The sequence below is a fragment of the Engystomops pustulosus genome, chromosome 6 (genome assembly GCF_040894005.1).
Source record: "Engystomops pustulosus chromosome 6, aEngPut4.maternal, whole genome shotgun sequence".
NCBI classification, from domain to species: domain Eukaryota; kingdom Metazoa; phylum Chordata; class Amphibia; order Anura; family Leptodactylidae; genus Engystomops; species Engystomops pustulosus.
Genome location: NC_092416.1, coordinates 39,975,720 through 39,988,615, shown reverse-complemented (window position 1 = coordinate 39,988,615; position 12,896 = coordinate 39,975,720). Strand labels below are relative to the sequence as shown.

General features: G+C 42.2%; 1 long non-coding RNA gene across 1 annotated transcript in view; it reads right to left on the bottom strand.

Moving 5' to 3' along the window:
- The window catches only part of LOC140134960 (uncharacterized), a 162,972-nt gene that overhangs the window by 120,246 nt on the left and 29,830 nt on the right, over positions 1 to 12,896 (bottom strand). The window lies entirely within an intron of this gene.

Here is a 12,896-nt window from a genome sequence, read left to right as displayed (position 1 = left end):
ATACTACTATATGATACTATAATATACTACTTTACTATACTATACTATACTACACTATACAATACTATACTATACTACTATATGATACTATACTATACTACTACACTATACTACACTATACTACACTATACTATACAATACAAGTAGATAATCAATATCTAATTAGTTCAAAACCCAGCTACCCCATAGGGGTTTAAGTGGATAATACATAGAGAATAGAACGGAATGCAGAGAGCTCCATTCTCTATATGGTGGCTAAACTGAGTTACTGCACCTTAGGGACACTTACTCATGGATCCGGGCACGGGGACTGTAATATTCTTATATTTGTTATCCATGGCCTCCTTCCTTCTAATATAAACTTTTAAAATTATGCTAATCCCCTTTAAGCTTATGATGAACACATTTGTGGCAACAATAATCTAAATTATAGTAGAAAACCCCCATAAATGACTCATTGCCCTTAAAGGGCACCTACCACCACAAATCTACCTATAAAGGTAGATTGGGTGGTAGGTGCATCAATGGGACGTGAGGATAGCCCTTTTAAGGGCTAATCCTCACGTCCCCTCACTTTTTCGGTAACTTTTATTCCACATATATTTAAATTTACTTATGCGGCTACCGGGGCGTGGAGTAGCCGCATATGAGATTACATGAGGCGGCTACTCCACGCCCCGGTACCCACTTTACCCCTCCTACTCACCCATCTTCGGCGCGCAGCTCCGCGTAGCTGCGCGCCCTCGTCCGGCGACCCTGCCGTCTGCGCATGCGCAGAAGAGCAGGCCCGCGCCTGCGCAGTCACTGCTCCGAAACAGGCGCGGGCCTGCTCTTCTACCGGGGCGTGGAGTAGCCGCCTCATGTAATCTCATATGCGGCTACTCGACGCCCCGGTAGCCGCATAAGTAAATTTAAATATATGTGGAATAAAAGTTACCAAAAAAGTGAGGGGACGTGAGGATTAGCCCTTAAAAGGGCTATCCTCACGTCCCATTGATGCACCTACCACCCAATCTACCTTTATAGGTAGATTTGTGGTGGTAGGTTCCCTTTAATTCATGGCTCCTGAAATACTAAAAGAAAAAAAAATTAAATAGATATCTTGCAGCTGCTTGTAACTCAAAAAAGGCTCAGGAGAAAACATGTGATTTTTTTTTATTATTTCCCAAAAATGGGTGTGGTTCTATAAACCAGTGACACTGTGTTTGTTTACATGTAATAAATCCATGGGAGATTAATCCGGATGCAGATATTGTTAAAGGGAACCCTAAAAATACAGTCCATTTGGTTTTATGACACACTGCATGCAGGCAACTATGTGCAATCTTCTCAGTTCATCCTGCTCTATAACATGCTGCCTACATACAAGCCACTATGTACAATCTTCTCAGCTCCTCCTGCTCTATAACATGCTGCCTACATACAGGCCACTATGTACAATCTTCTCAGCTCCTCCTGCTCTATAACATGCTACCTACATACAAGCCACTATGTACAATCTTCTCAGCTCCTCCTGCTCTATAACATGCTGCCTACATACAGGCCACTATGTACAATCTGCTCTGCTCCCCCTGCTCTATAACATGCTGCCTACATACAAGCCACTATGTACAATCTTCTCAGTTCATCCTGCTCTATAACATGCTGCCTACATACAAGCCACTATGTACAATCTTCTCAGTTCATCCTGCTCTATAACATGCTGCCTACATACAAGCCACTATGTACAATCTGCTCAGCTCCTCCTGCTCTATAACATGCTGCCTACATACAGGCCACTATGTACAATCTGCTCAGCTCCTCCTGCTCTATAACATGCTGCCTACATACAGGCCACTATGTACAATCTGCTCAGCTCCCCCTGCTCTATAACATGCTGCCTACATACAAGCCACTATGTACAATCTTCTCAGTTCATCCTGCTCTATAACATGCTGCCTACATACAGGCCACTATGTACAATCTTCTCAATTCATCCTGCTCCATAACTTTTTTTTTTTATTTCAACAAAACAATATTACACAACAGAAAAAACACACACTAAAAAAGCAAACAAAAACTGACAATAACAATCACAAATTACAAAAAAAGCAATGCAATAACAAAACAAAAAAACATAAAAATGTCTGATCCCAACTGATTTACAAAAAAACAATTTACCGAATTCCTAAGGTGTAGCAATTGCCAGCAACATTACTGCAATATTGAAATTTGTTTAGTTATGAAGCAACTTCTTATCTCTGTCAGGGGAGACTATTTCTCTGTCAGGGGAGACAAATCGGCAAGCCCCCGATTTGTGTCGCATGCAAGCCAGCGCCACCCGTGGCAATCTGGCGCAGAAAGGAAATATTTGGGAAACCCGTCAGAATCGGGGTCCGCGGACCCTTAGTAAATGTGCCCTAATTTGTCTGTGAAAAGTTCCTAAAATATAACTTTTATTCACAGCTGCTTTAAAAAAAATCATAAAAATGGTAATACTCTGTGTGAACTGTGTCTTTCTTCCACCAGATAGAAAAAGAAAAGGACAAGCTCAGGACTGGTGTAAAAATTGCCACCAGTAAATCACCACCCTGTCCTAGGGCAGATAACCAGTTGCATGTCTCGTGTATATTTCATTAGAGACCAGAGTATGCGTACGTCTCGCAATTAGACTACAAGATGCTAATGCAGACCCTAACCGTTTCTTTTACATAACACTATAATTAGGGGTCAACGATACAAGCTTATATGATAAAACACATAGCATCGTAGGCTCCCACTCAATTGATGCTAGCGCCGAGCAACAAAAGAAGTTGGGGATTTATGCAAAAAAACTCCTCCCCTGCAAGACATGCCCACGATCCTCCCATCCAATCCCAAAGCCTCTTCCCATGAAACCTCCCAGGTGCTACCCTGTCCCCTGTCAGGGAGGAACCACCTCCTCTGCATCCGAGTGCCTGACCGGTCATGTAATCAGACGAGGCACGTCATACATCACATGACAAGTCATCGGGAGCCAGGGGCATCCCATCTCTACAGCAACCCCAGAGCATGGGATGCGAAGCACTGTAGGAACAGGCACAACTGTATTCCCAGGTAAGTCCGGAAAGGCCTCCATTACTGCGAAACCAAGTCTCCTCATTGTAAGGGAAGAGAACCTGTGCCAAAAGGCAGGGCGTTTAAAGGTAGGGTCTGATGATGATAGGCTGATTGGTACATAATAGTAAAGGATGAATCAGATCTCAAGGGATAAAAGGGCACCCGCCCCAAAATGCACTGCATGATATAAAGTCACAAAGATATTAATCGAATAAAAGCTGCATACCCGTATACATTGCAAAATACCAGATCAAGGCTATCATGGGGTATCCTTGTTGTTCTTGGTATCCTTGACATGATCCTTGATATGGGTTATGAACTGGCGGATGGTTTTGCCATTGTAATTCAGGGGACAGTCGCACAGCAGGAGATAAACAACTCACTAATGGTATACTCAATGCCCGTACTGACACTTCTGAAGGTTAACCCTCTAGTGATGTAAGAACACGCCTTACCCCTACCACAACTGTGTGTCCCTGGGCAATATCTTCCGAGCCAGGTCAGGGCCGCTGAATTGGTTTTAGATAACTGTGGACCAACCTAACCCTTAAGTTTTTGCTCCTCCTATAACTTCTTGTCCTTGTCAGGTCTAAGTATTTTCTCATATTTATCAAGAGCTTTTTTAACGGCAACATACTGCGCATCATTTGTGCCCACCAGTTTGTTGATCCCCACACCCCCAGCTTTTATTTTCTGGATTATACCAATAATTCTGCTTTATGCGTCTCACTGGCTAGGGCCTTTCTAGAAATTTATCTGGGTAAAGCCCTATTCAGAAGGCGTTTCTCCAATTCCCTTGTTTTAAACAAATAGTTCTCTGCAATCACAGCAGTTGTGGTGTAAATGCAGAAACTCCCCATGGAATACTGCGTTAAAGGGGCGACGGATGACAGCTCTCCCACCTTAGAAAGCTATTAGTAGCAGTTTTTTTCCCTATGTAACGGTAACGTACCCCTGCAGCATAGTCGATAGGCTCAGAAACTGGTAGCCCCAAATCATTCACATTCAAAGCAGCCACAAATTCATGGAACTCCTTCAACAATGATGTCCATAAAATGAGGACATCATCGATGCACCTCAGCTAAAGGGCCACCAATGGCGTCAATCTGGACTTCTCCTCATAGAAGACCACGGTTTCCTCCCATCAGTTGAGGAACAGATTGGTGTATGTTGGGGCCCTGCATTTTGGCACAGGTTTTCAACCCTTTCTTGTCCTCACCCTTCTCCTTTACAATGAAGAGACACTCACACTGGGGGTTTGGGTCATGGTGTTGCCAATACGGCACATGATGTAATCCCCAAATTCATGTCTATTTAGGCGGTGATGCGGTCTACCTATCATTGAAGGGGGTTGTTCCTGTCTTACCTGGGGAGGAGGTTGCGCCTTTTCCTACGATCCTCCACATCTGGGTATGCCGCAGAGCTCAATAGCGCATGTCTGGCCACCACTACCAGAGTGCGGGTGGTCGTATCCGAGGAAGCCATCTCGTTTCTAAGGGACAACATGACTACATTTATGAAAAATTATCTTCACACAGGAACTTTTTTTTTATTAAGATTCAATTGAAGAAATGTTTACATATGGAAAATGTTTTTTTTTTGCCCCACTGACAATTTTAGTTTCGCATAAAGCTTCATTACAGACACCTTACAGCTGATCATTGTGGTTTGGGACTATAGTAAAGCATTCAGAGAGCCAAAGGCCACAGTAGGCAGGGGGGTCTTCTGTAAGTCGGGTGTCCTTAAGTAGGGGTCCGCCTGTAATTCATTAAAAAATCGACTATAAAAATCCCATGTAACATAAAAAAAGAGAGCATCCCTAGATAAACAATACATTTTTGATATCACATCTTCTGTAACAACATTAAAATGAAAGCATTACTGGACGCATACGGTGAACACCATAAAAATATATTTAAAAATAAACACGCCAAAAAATATGGTATTTGCACATCCAACCTCACCAAAAAAAAACTAGATAAAAAGCGATTAAAAAGTAACATTTCTACTGACACGTTAAAAAGAACAACTTGTACAACAGCTAGATCCAATTGTTCAGGAGAATCTCTTTGTTTATCAAATTTGCATAAAACTAACATTATCAATTAATGAAGTAGACAATGGACCATACGGCAATTTGTGTTTCAAAGAAGGTCTACTCTCAGCTCATAGCAACCACATCACTAAATTTCTGTACAGTAGTAAACCCAAAAATAATACTTTCCAATGGACTTCTCAGGAAGGGCGCCGTAAATAGAAGGTGAACTCAAAAATTCTATTTTTAACAGAATTGATTTCACTCTTTCAGCTGCTGCTTACACAGAGACCTCCTAAAACTTAATATGTTATTCCCCGATGACAGGTCAATCTCCATGAATCATTGGCATATTGGTTACTGATACAGACCGGCAGGGATGGATTTGTCATTTGAAGGCGTTTCCTACTTTTGCACAGCTAATTCTTAATCACTTTGTTTTGGAAGGTGGAACAACTTTCTAGAATTCTTTATGGACAGGGCTTGTGCTGATTAAACAGCCCTAGAAGCATAATAGTGATCGCCATTTAACACATAATCAGTTTCTTTTTTGATTACTTATTAATATTATATATTAATATTAATTACTTATTAATAAATATGAGAAGGAATGTGGAAGGAATGGTAAATGGCACCTACTACCTGCACCTGAAACGACTGATACCATTTATTTCCATACACTATTAAATATAGAGGGCAGGAGGGGAACAACATCAGATATGATACTGTAACACAGAGTCGACTGGAGACACAGACAGGTGGTCCCTGAGACTAAACCCCCTTCCCTGCTGTCTCTGACTACCTACCCAGCCTACCCTAGGCGATAGGTAGACAATTTGTTGACAATTAAGTCACCTTGGTGAATATTTTGGCATTTGAAAGGGATTAAGCAAGTTCAGGTTATCCCCCATGCTGTGGATCCCCTCTTCCCGAAGACAGAACCCCTTTCAGTCATAGAATTGAGAGACTTTTGTAGCCTTGAATGGATGGGAGGCTTACAATTACACATGTAATGTTACATTTATAACACTTGACTCTAGGTGCAAATTGCCTGTGATCTACATTTATGGGGTTTTGCTCAAGAGATAAGTGTGGTGTTGTGCTCAATTTCCTTTCTCAACCCCATAAAAAATACACTCTAGAATATTGGAAAATCCCACATGAGTCATGCTACAATTCAGTGGGGGAGCTTTTGCAAATCTGTTTTCAGCTGCAAAACTGTTTGCAATGTGATACATATAGTCTGCTATATGCCCTGCCATTCACTGCCTCGGTGTCTTTACGAGTGTACTTACTTCCTGGTTATAATATGTTTTTAGTCAAGTATGATGAAATTTTGGTTCCCAGGTTAATGCAAGTCAGCTCTTTAACACCAGCTTTGTCTATTTAGTTCTTTTACAATAGTTGTGGCTCTTCGCAATGCTGGGATACACCGACTTTGGCTCTCCCACTGTGCTATTCTAGTCTTAGCTCTTTAGTTGGGATACATCAGCCATGGTTGTCCCACTGTGCTACACCAGACTTGGTTCTTTAACAAGGCTACACCAGTTTACCTCTCCAGCTGTGAAACACCAGCCCTGATTTTCTAGCTGTGCCAAACCAGACTTGCCTCTTCAGTTATGCAACACCAGCCTTGGTGCTTAGGCTTCTAAACAAACTTTGGACAATTCAGACCTGCAAAATTAATGTGGTCTAGGTCAATTCTGTTACATCTGCAACACATGCCACCAGGGCTGACACAAACATGTAAGGAGTTGAGGGTGTAGGCTAGGACTGGAGTGACTGGCTTGACTGTGGCCTAAACTTGTAAAATAACTCACAGTTTGGTTTATTATGAAGAACTCCAAACAGCAGCAACAGGGCAACAGGTTGGCAACAAAAACCTTGTTAGCAAGTCTGTCAGTTGGCTGGCTGTGATACTAGTACATCTTCTTCCCAGGACCAGTGGTCAATATGGCTGGAATCCTTTTGTGTAGAGGAGCTGGGTGGTCTCTGCTGCATGGGCAGCATGATATCTGGGGGTCAAGAATGATCCTCCAGGTGGGGAGGAAAGAGACTCAGTAGAAAAGACAGATCTGTCTGTGGAACTGCTTAAATTTATAGTCTTGATATGTTGTTACAGTACTGAGAACCAGCTAATGACCTCTGAAATCTTAGGATGTAACAATTGTTGTATACAACGTAAACATATACAATAGTTAACCTATCACATCTCAAATGGGACAAAGAGAATGGAGTTGTACTTCAATACTTGATGTGTGTGGGCGAATAGAATGAATACCTGAGTTACTGGGACCAGTGGGTTGATCAGTCCCAAATGGGTCCATTTTGCAAGTCAATTTACTAACGGCCAAACTCCAGGACATTACACATCAGTCTCCTTCGCACTAACTTGTTGGTTATTTAGGATTACTAACTCTAACTTTTCATTTGTCATGGTGGCTAGTAGGAAAACTACCGGTATCTACCACAAGGTTGTGCTGTGGTCGGTGTAGCATTGAAGAAGGGTTATAGGTGACTTTCCACCCAGATGTTGTTGCCACTAAAGTCTCCAGGGGTTTTTGAAATTTTAAAATAAGGCAGAATTTGATGGCAATTGCGACAAGGGAATGAATGCAGTACAGGCAGCTTTAGCTCCCCCTACAGCATGATTTTGGTCCTATGGGCACTTTAATACATCTAACCAACAATGTTATTATTTATTTTACAAAAATTTGACCAAAATGCAAAACTGTTTTGAAAATGAAGTACAACCTTATTTTGACTTGGATGAATTATTATAGAGGTTACGCTTGTCATGTTACTCACTATACAGTGGCATAATGATGGTACAGAGTTCAACAGGACAGTGCATTGTCAGTGGCATAATGATGTCACAGAGTTCAACAGGACAGTGCATTGTCATGATTATCACTATTTAGTGGCATAATGATGTTACAGAGTTACAGACGGGACATTGTCAAACAACATAAAGCAATTTAAAACATTTCACACCCAAAGTACAAGGTGTAAACTTATGAATAGGAGGTTTATGGAAGTCATCCTGACAGCAGAAAAATTCTGCACAATTCTACAATTGTGATGTTTCATAATGATTGTAGGTCTGTGGTCACCATTCCCTCTGAATCTGCATACAGACATGTTGTAATATGTGGCAACTAGATTTCTTTGTACTCTGCTGTGATGTATAAAAAGACAAGAAATGCTAAACCACTGTCCTGAGTTCCTGTCTGGAGACTAACTTTAAGACGTAGTGTAAAGGGAAAGAGAGTTTTATTGTAAAAACATATTGGGGGTCATTTACTAAGGGCCCGATTCGCGGTTTCCCGACGTGTTACCCAAATATTTCCGATTTACGCCGATTTCCCCTGAATTGCCCCGGGATTGTGGCGCATCGGCGCTGGCATGCACGCGACGGAAATCGGGGGGCGTGGCCGAATGAAAACCCGACAGATTCGGAAAAAAACGCCGCATTTAAAACCGGGTAAGTAAATCTGCCCCATTATGCAATAAAAGTTGCACTTTTTCCCCAAAACCTGATATTCTGTCCTGTAAACCAAATAGCTGAGCACATATTTCAGTAGAGATGCAGAACACAAAATATTTTATAAATATCCATTTGTGAAGTATTGTTAGGCTACATTCACACTGACGTATGGAGGACGTATATACGGCCGACGTATATACGGTCGATATACGTCCTCCATAGACGTCAATGGGCGCACGGCGCCCTACGGGAGCGGTACGGTGCAGCACACGTGCGGCACCGTACCGCTCCGTACCCGGGAAAAAGATAGGACATGTCCTATCTTTTCCCGTAATACGGCGCAGTGCACCATTTATTTCTATGGAGAGAGGCGGGGGTGAGCTGCGCTCACCTCCTCCTCCTCTCCCCGTGCACTGCCTTTGCCCGCTACGGTACGGTACGGGCCGGCAACGGCAGTGTGAATATAGCCTTATATGTTTAATGAAAATGTTTTTACTTTTCATATACTTGGTCTGGGTCTAGCGTGCTCTGTTTTGAGACTTATTAGGCACAAGAATAGGACAATTACAGAACCTAAAAGTCTCACAAGTTGAACAAACATCTGGACTACAAAGATAAAAATGGCCACTGCATTAAATCCTTGAGGCAGCTGACTTTGGTACGCTGCTTGATACTGCACCTAAAAATCTCAAACTGCAAAAAGTCACACAAAACAAAGAAAAAGAAAGCAATAGGAGTAACACATGTCCCCCATAAAATAATACGAAAAAGTACTCAAAAACTAAGCTATACTACCTTGGTATTATGACTCTAAGACACAGCAACATATCACTCCATAAACATCTATAGAAAGTCATCTCCATTCTGGAGTAGAGTGAATAAAGCAAGCAGTGGTAGGGTTCTGCTGTGGCATGTATCATTTATTTCTTCATTTTCCTTACTGTTGTATAATTGTGTTTCATCTGGATATTGCTCCAGAAAGGGGTTGTTCACTTTTTTTTTTAATCAACTCTTTAGTTTCAAATTTGGTTTTACATCAGCCCTAGCAAGGGCAAAAGGGAAGTACATGTCAGGGCATCCGTTCTCCATCACAGCAAAAACATTTCCCATACATATAGGATGTATGATATCATATTCCGAAATTGTGAAATAATATATGGAACATAGTAAGAGACAAAAACATCAAACTAATATTTAGCATTGTAGAGGCTTTGGCTAAAGTGCGAGTGTTAGAAAGATGCCATGATCAGAAGATGTTGGGGAAAGGTTGGGAAAGATATGAGGAAGCAAGAGTAGTGAAGAGTAGGGAAGAATACATGTTGGGTTAACAAACCGAGGAGTAAGGAAGGTGATGTGCTGGGAAAGCTACATGTCTAAAAGCAAAGATCAAATCGGAAAGCTTAAGGAATAACACTTTTGGCTAAAGAGTGGGATTAAGGAAGGTGACATGATAGGAAGACACATGTTGAGGAAAAGTTATGAAGGATCTGTGGAAACGAGAGAGAGGAGGAAGAGTAAGGAAAAACACCTGTTGATGAAAGGATAGGAAGGACAAATCTACACATGTAACGTTGTATCCCCCTCCCCCACATATATAAATGTTGGAGTAAAATCTTTGTTTTAGTAGGGTTACTGAAGCATAGTGCAGCAGAGATCCCATGGAGACTATAGAGCCTCCAATTTGTCCATCTGATGGTTCATTTGAGCAGTCAAGTGCTCCATTAGCCTCCTATCCTTGATCCATAGTTGAGGGTGGTATAGATTTCTTCCAAAAGAAGAAGATTAAGCACTTAGAGAACATGAAGGAGCAGCCTCGCACATAAACCCCGATAACGCTAGCAGATATTGCCGTGTTGTAGAAACGCCGAACTGCTCTCCAAGTGGTCCGGCATATTCATGATGGGGAGGTCAGAGTTGCTGCCTCTTACCCGGACCGCCCCGCTCACTCGATAGGGCACCGGTCACAGCTGCGCGTCATGCCCCTAATCCCGCCCCCTCATATATTGTAAAATTAACTTTTTATTGCACAAATCATATCAAATATTTGATGGAATGTGCTTGATTGATAGAAAACCACAGGGGAAGGTAGGGAACATAAAATTCAGAAGAGGCTGCATTGCTAAACAGTGGTGGTAATTTATCATTATACAGGCTGACTGCAACAGCTCTATGGGGGAGATTTATCATTAGGCAGACTCCTGGCGTTCGTTCTAAATCTGCTTTTGGAGCTACTCCGCTTTTTTAATTACCGTATTTTTTGGACTATAAGATGCAGTTTTTAGCAAGAAAAAATCTTGCTAAAAAGTGCCTGCGTTTTATAGACCGAAGGTCAGGGGGATCCAGCACTAACAGACCCTCCTGACTGCTGTAATGGAGATCGCCCTGACATAGCGCTTCATCCATTCTCCCAGAGGGGAGAGCCTCCGCACTGCTCTCTCCCTCGGCCTACAGGACCTGCAGGGATGTCAGAGTCATGTGACTGATCACATTAGTGAAAGGAATTCCGGGTCTTCTGGCTCCTGAATGGCTCCCTACTAAATATATAGCAGGCCGGTCAGGCACCCCGCACCACTCCAGTTTTAACCTGATATTACCAGGTTAAAGGGGGCATGGTGTGCCGTTTAGGGGCAGAGTAGAATCAGGTCGTTTACACGAATGACCCGGCTCTTTGTGCTGGCTCGTTCATGAACGACCCACCACTAGATCACATGCTTCTTACATCACCTCATACTGCGAAAATGGGGACATGCTGCGCTGGGACAGGGTAAGAAGACGAGGGGAAGGGGGAAGGGGGAAAGAGAGGGTTCTCTGTGTGTGTAGGGTAGTTCCCAGAATGTTCCTTAAATGTGTATAGCTGATCTGTGTGTTAATGTATGGATGAAGCAGAGCTCTGTGTGTAACTGTATGGATGGTGCAGAGCTTTGTGAGTAACTGTACGGATGATGCAGAGCTGCGTGTGTAACTGTATGGATGGTGCAGAGCTGTGTGAGTAAATGTATGGATGATGCAGAGCCGTGTGTGTAACTGTATGGATGAAGCAATGCTGTGTGAGTAACTGTATGGATGATGCAGAGCTGTGTGTGTAACTGTATGGATGATGCAGAGCTGTGTGTGTAACTGTATGGATGAAGCAGTGCTGTGTGTGTAACTGTATGGATGAAGCAGTGCTGTGTGTGTAACTGTATGGATGAAGCAGAACTGTGTGTGTAAATGTATGGATGATGCATAGCTGTGTGTGTAACTGTATGGAAGATGCAGAGCTGTGTGTGTAACTGTATGGTTGAAGTAGGGATGTGTGTGTTACTGTATGGATGAAGCAGAGCTCTGTGTGTGTAGAGTAGTTCCCTGTGTGTTCCTTATTTGTGTAAAGTAGCGCTGTGTATATATTCATGTGTAGAGTAGTTCCCAGAGTGTTCCTTATATGTGTATAGCTGATCTGTGTGTGTAACTGTATGGATGGTGCAGAGCTGTGGGAGTATCTGTATGGATGATGTGTGTGTAACTGTATGGATGAAGCAGAGCTGTGTGAATAACTGTATGGATGATGCAGAGCTGTGTGTCTAACTGTATGGATGAAGCAGAGCTGTGTGAATAACTGTATGGATGATGCAGAGCTGTGTGTGTAACTGTATGGATGAAGCAGAGCTGTGTGTGTAAATGTATGGATGAAGCAGATCTGTGTGTGCTGTGCTTTGGTAGCATAATAGACCAGGGGGAGACTGTCGTAAATTTTTGAGAAAACTTGCAGCTATACAACAATTTGCGTCAAATCACAAATCATGAATTCAGCTCAGTATTGTAGTCGATGCAAATAAAGAATTTGGCGCAAGCAAGGTCTATGTCAAAGAGACTTTGCTCTGTCCTATGTTCATTTGGCGCAATGGAAAGTCACAAAACAGCATTTGTACCACAACTGTGCCAAAACAACACCAAACATAGACAAAAACCCCAATGATAAATCCCTCTAGTAAGTTCAGAGAGGACAATATGGCCAGTTGGGGATGCTGAGATGAGTTTCAACTGTGGGGCTTCTTAAAGAGCCCAGAATCTCCTAATAATTTTTTAAGCAACTGATGCCATCAGGAGAACTTATTAGCAATGGTAAAGAAAAACTTAACTGATGAATTCCTCAATATACTTGTCTCCGGTGTCTCCGTGGTTTATTGCATCGTCACATATCTTTACTTACTAGTCATAAAGTTTCTTGCCAACTGTGCCCTATTATTCTGCTTCTCCATGTTTGTTTTTTTTGTTTACACAAATGGAAACAAAATTATTACTATAGTGGAAATAAGG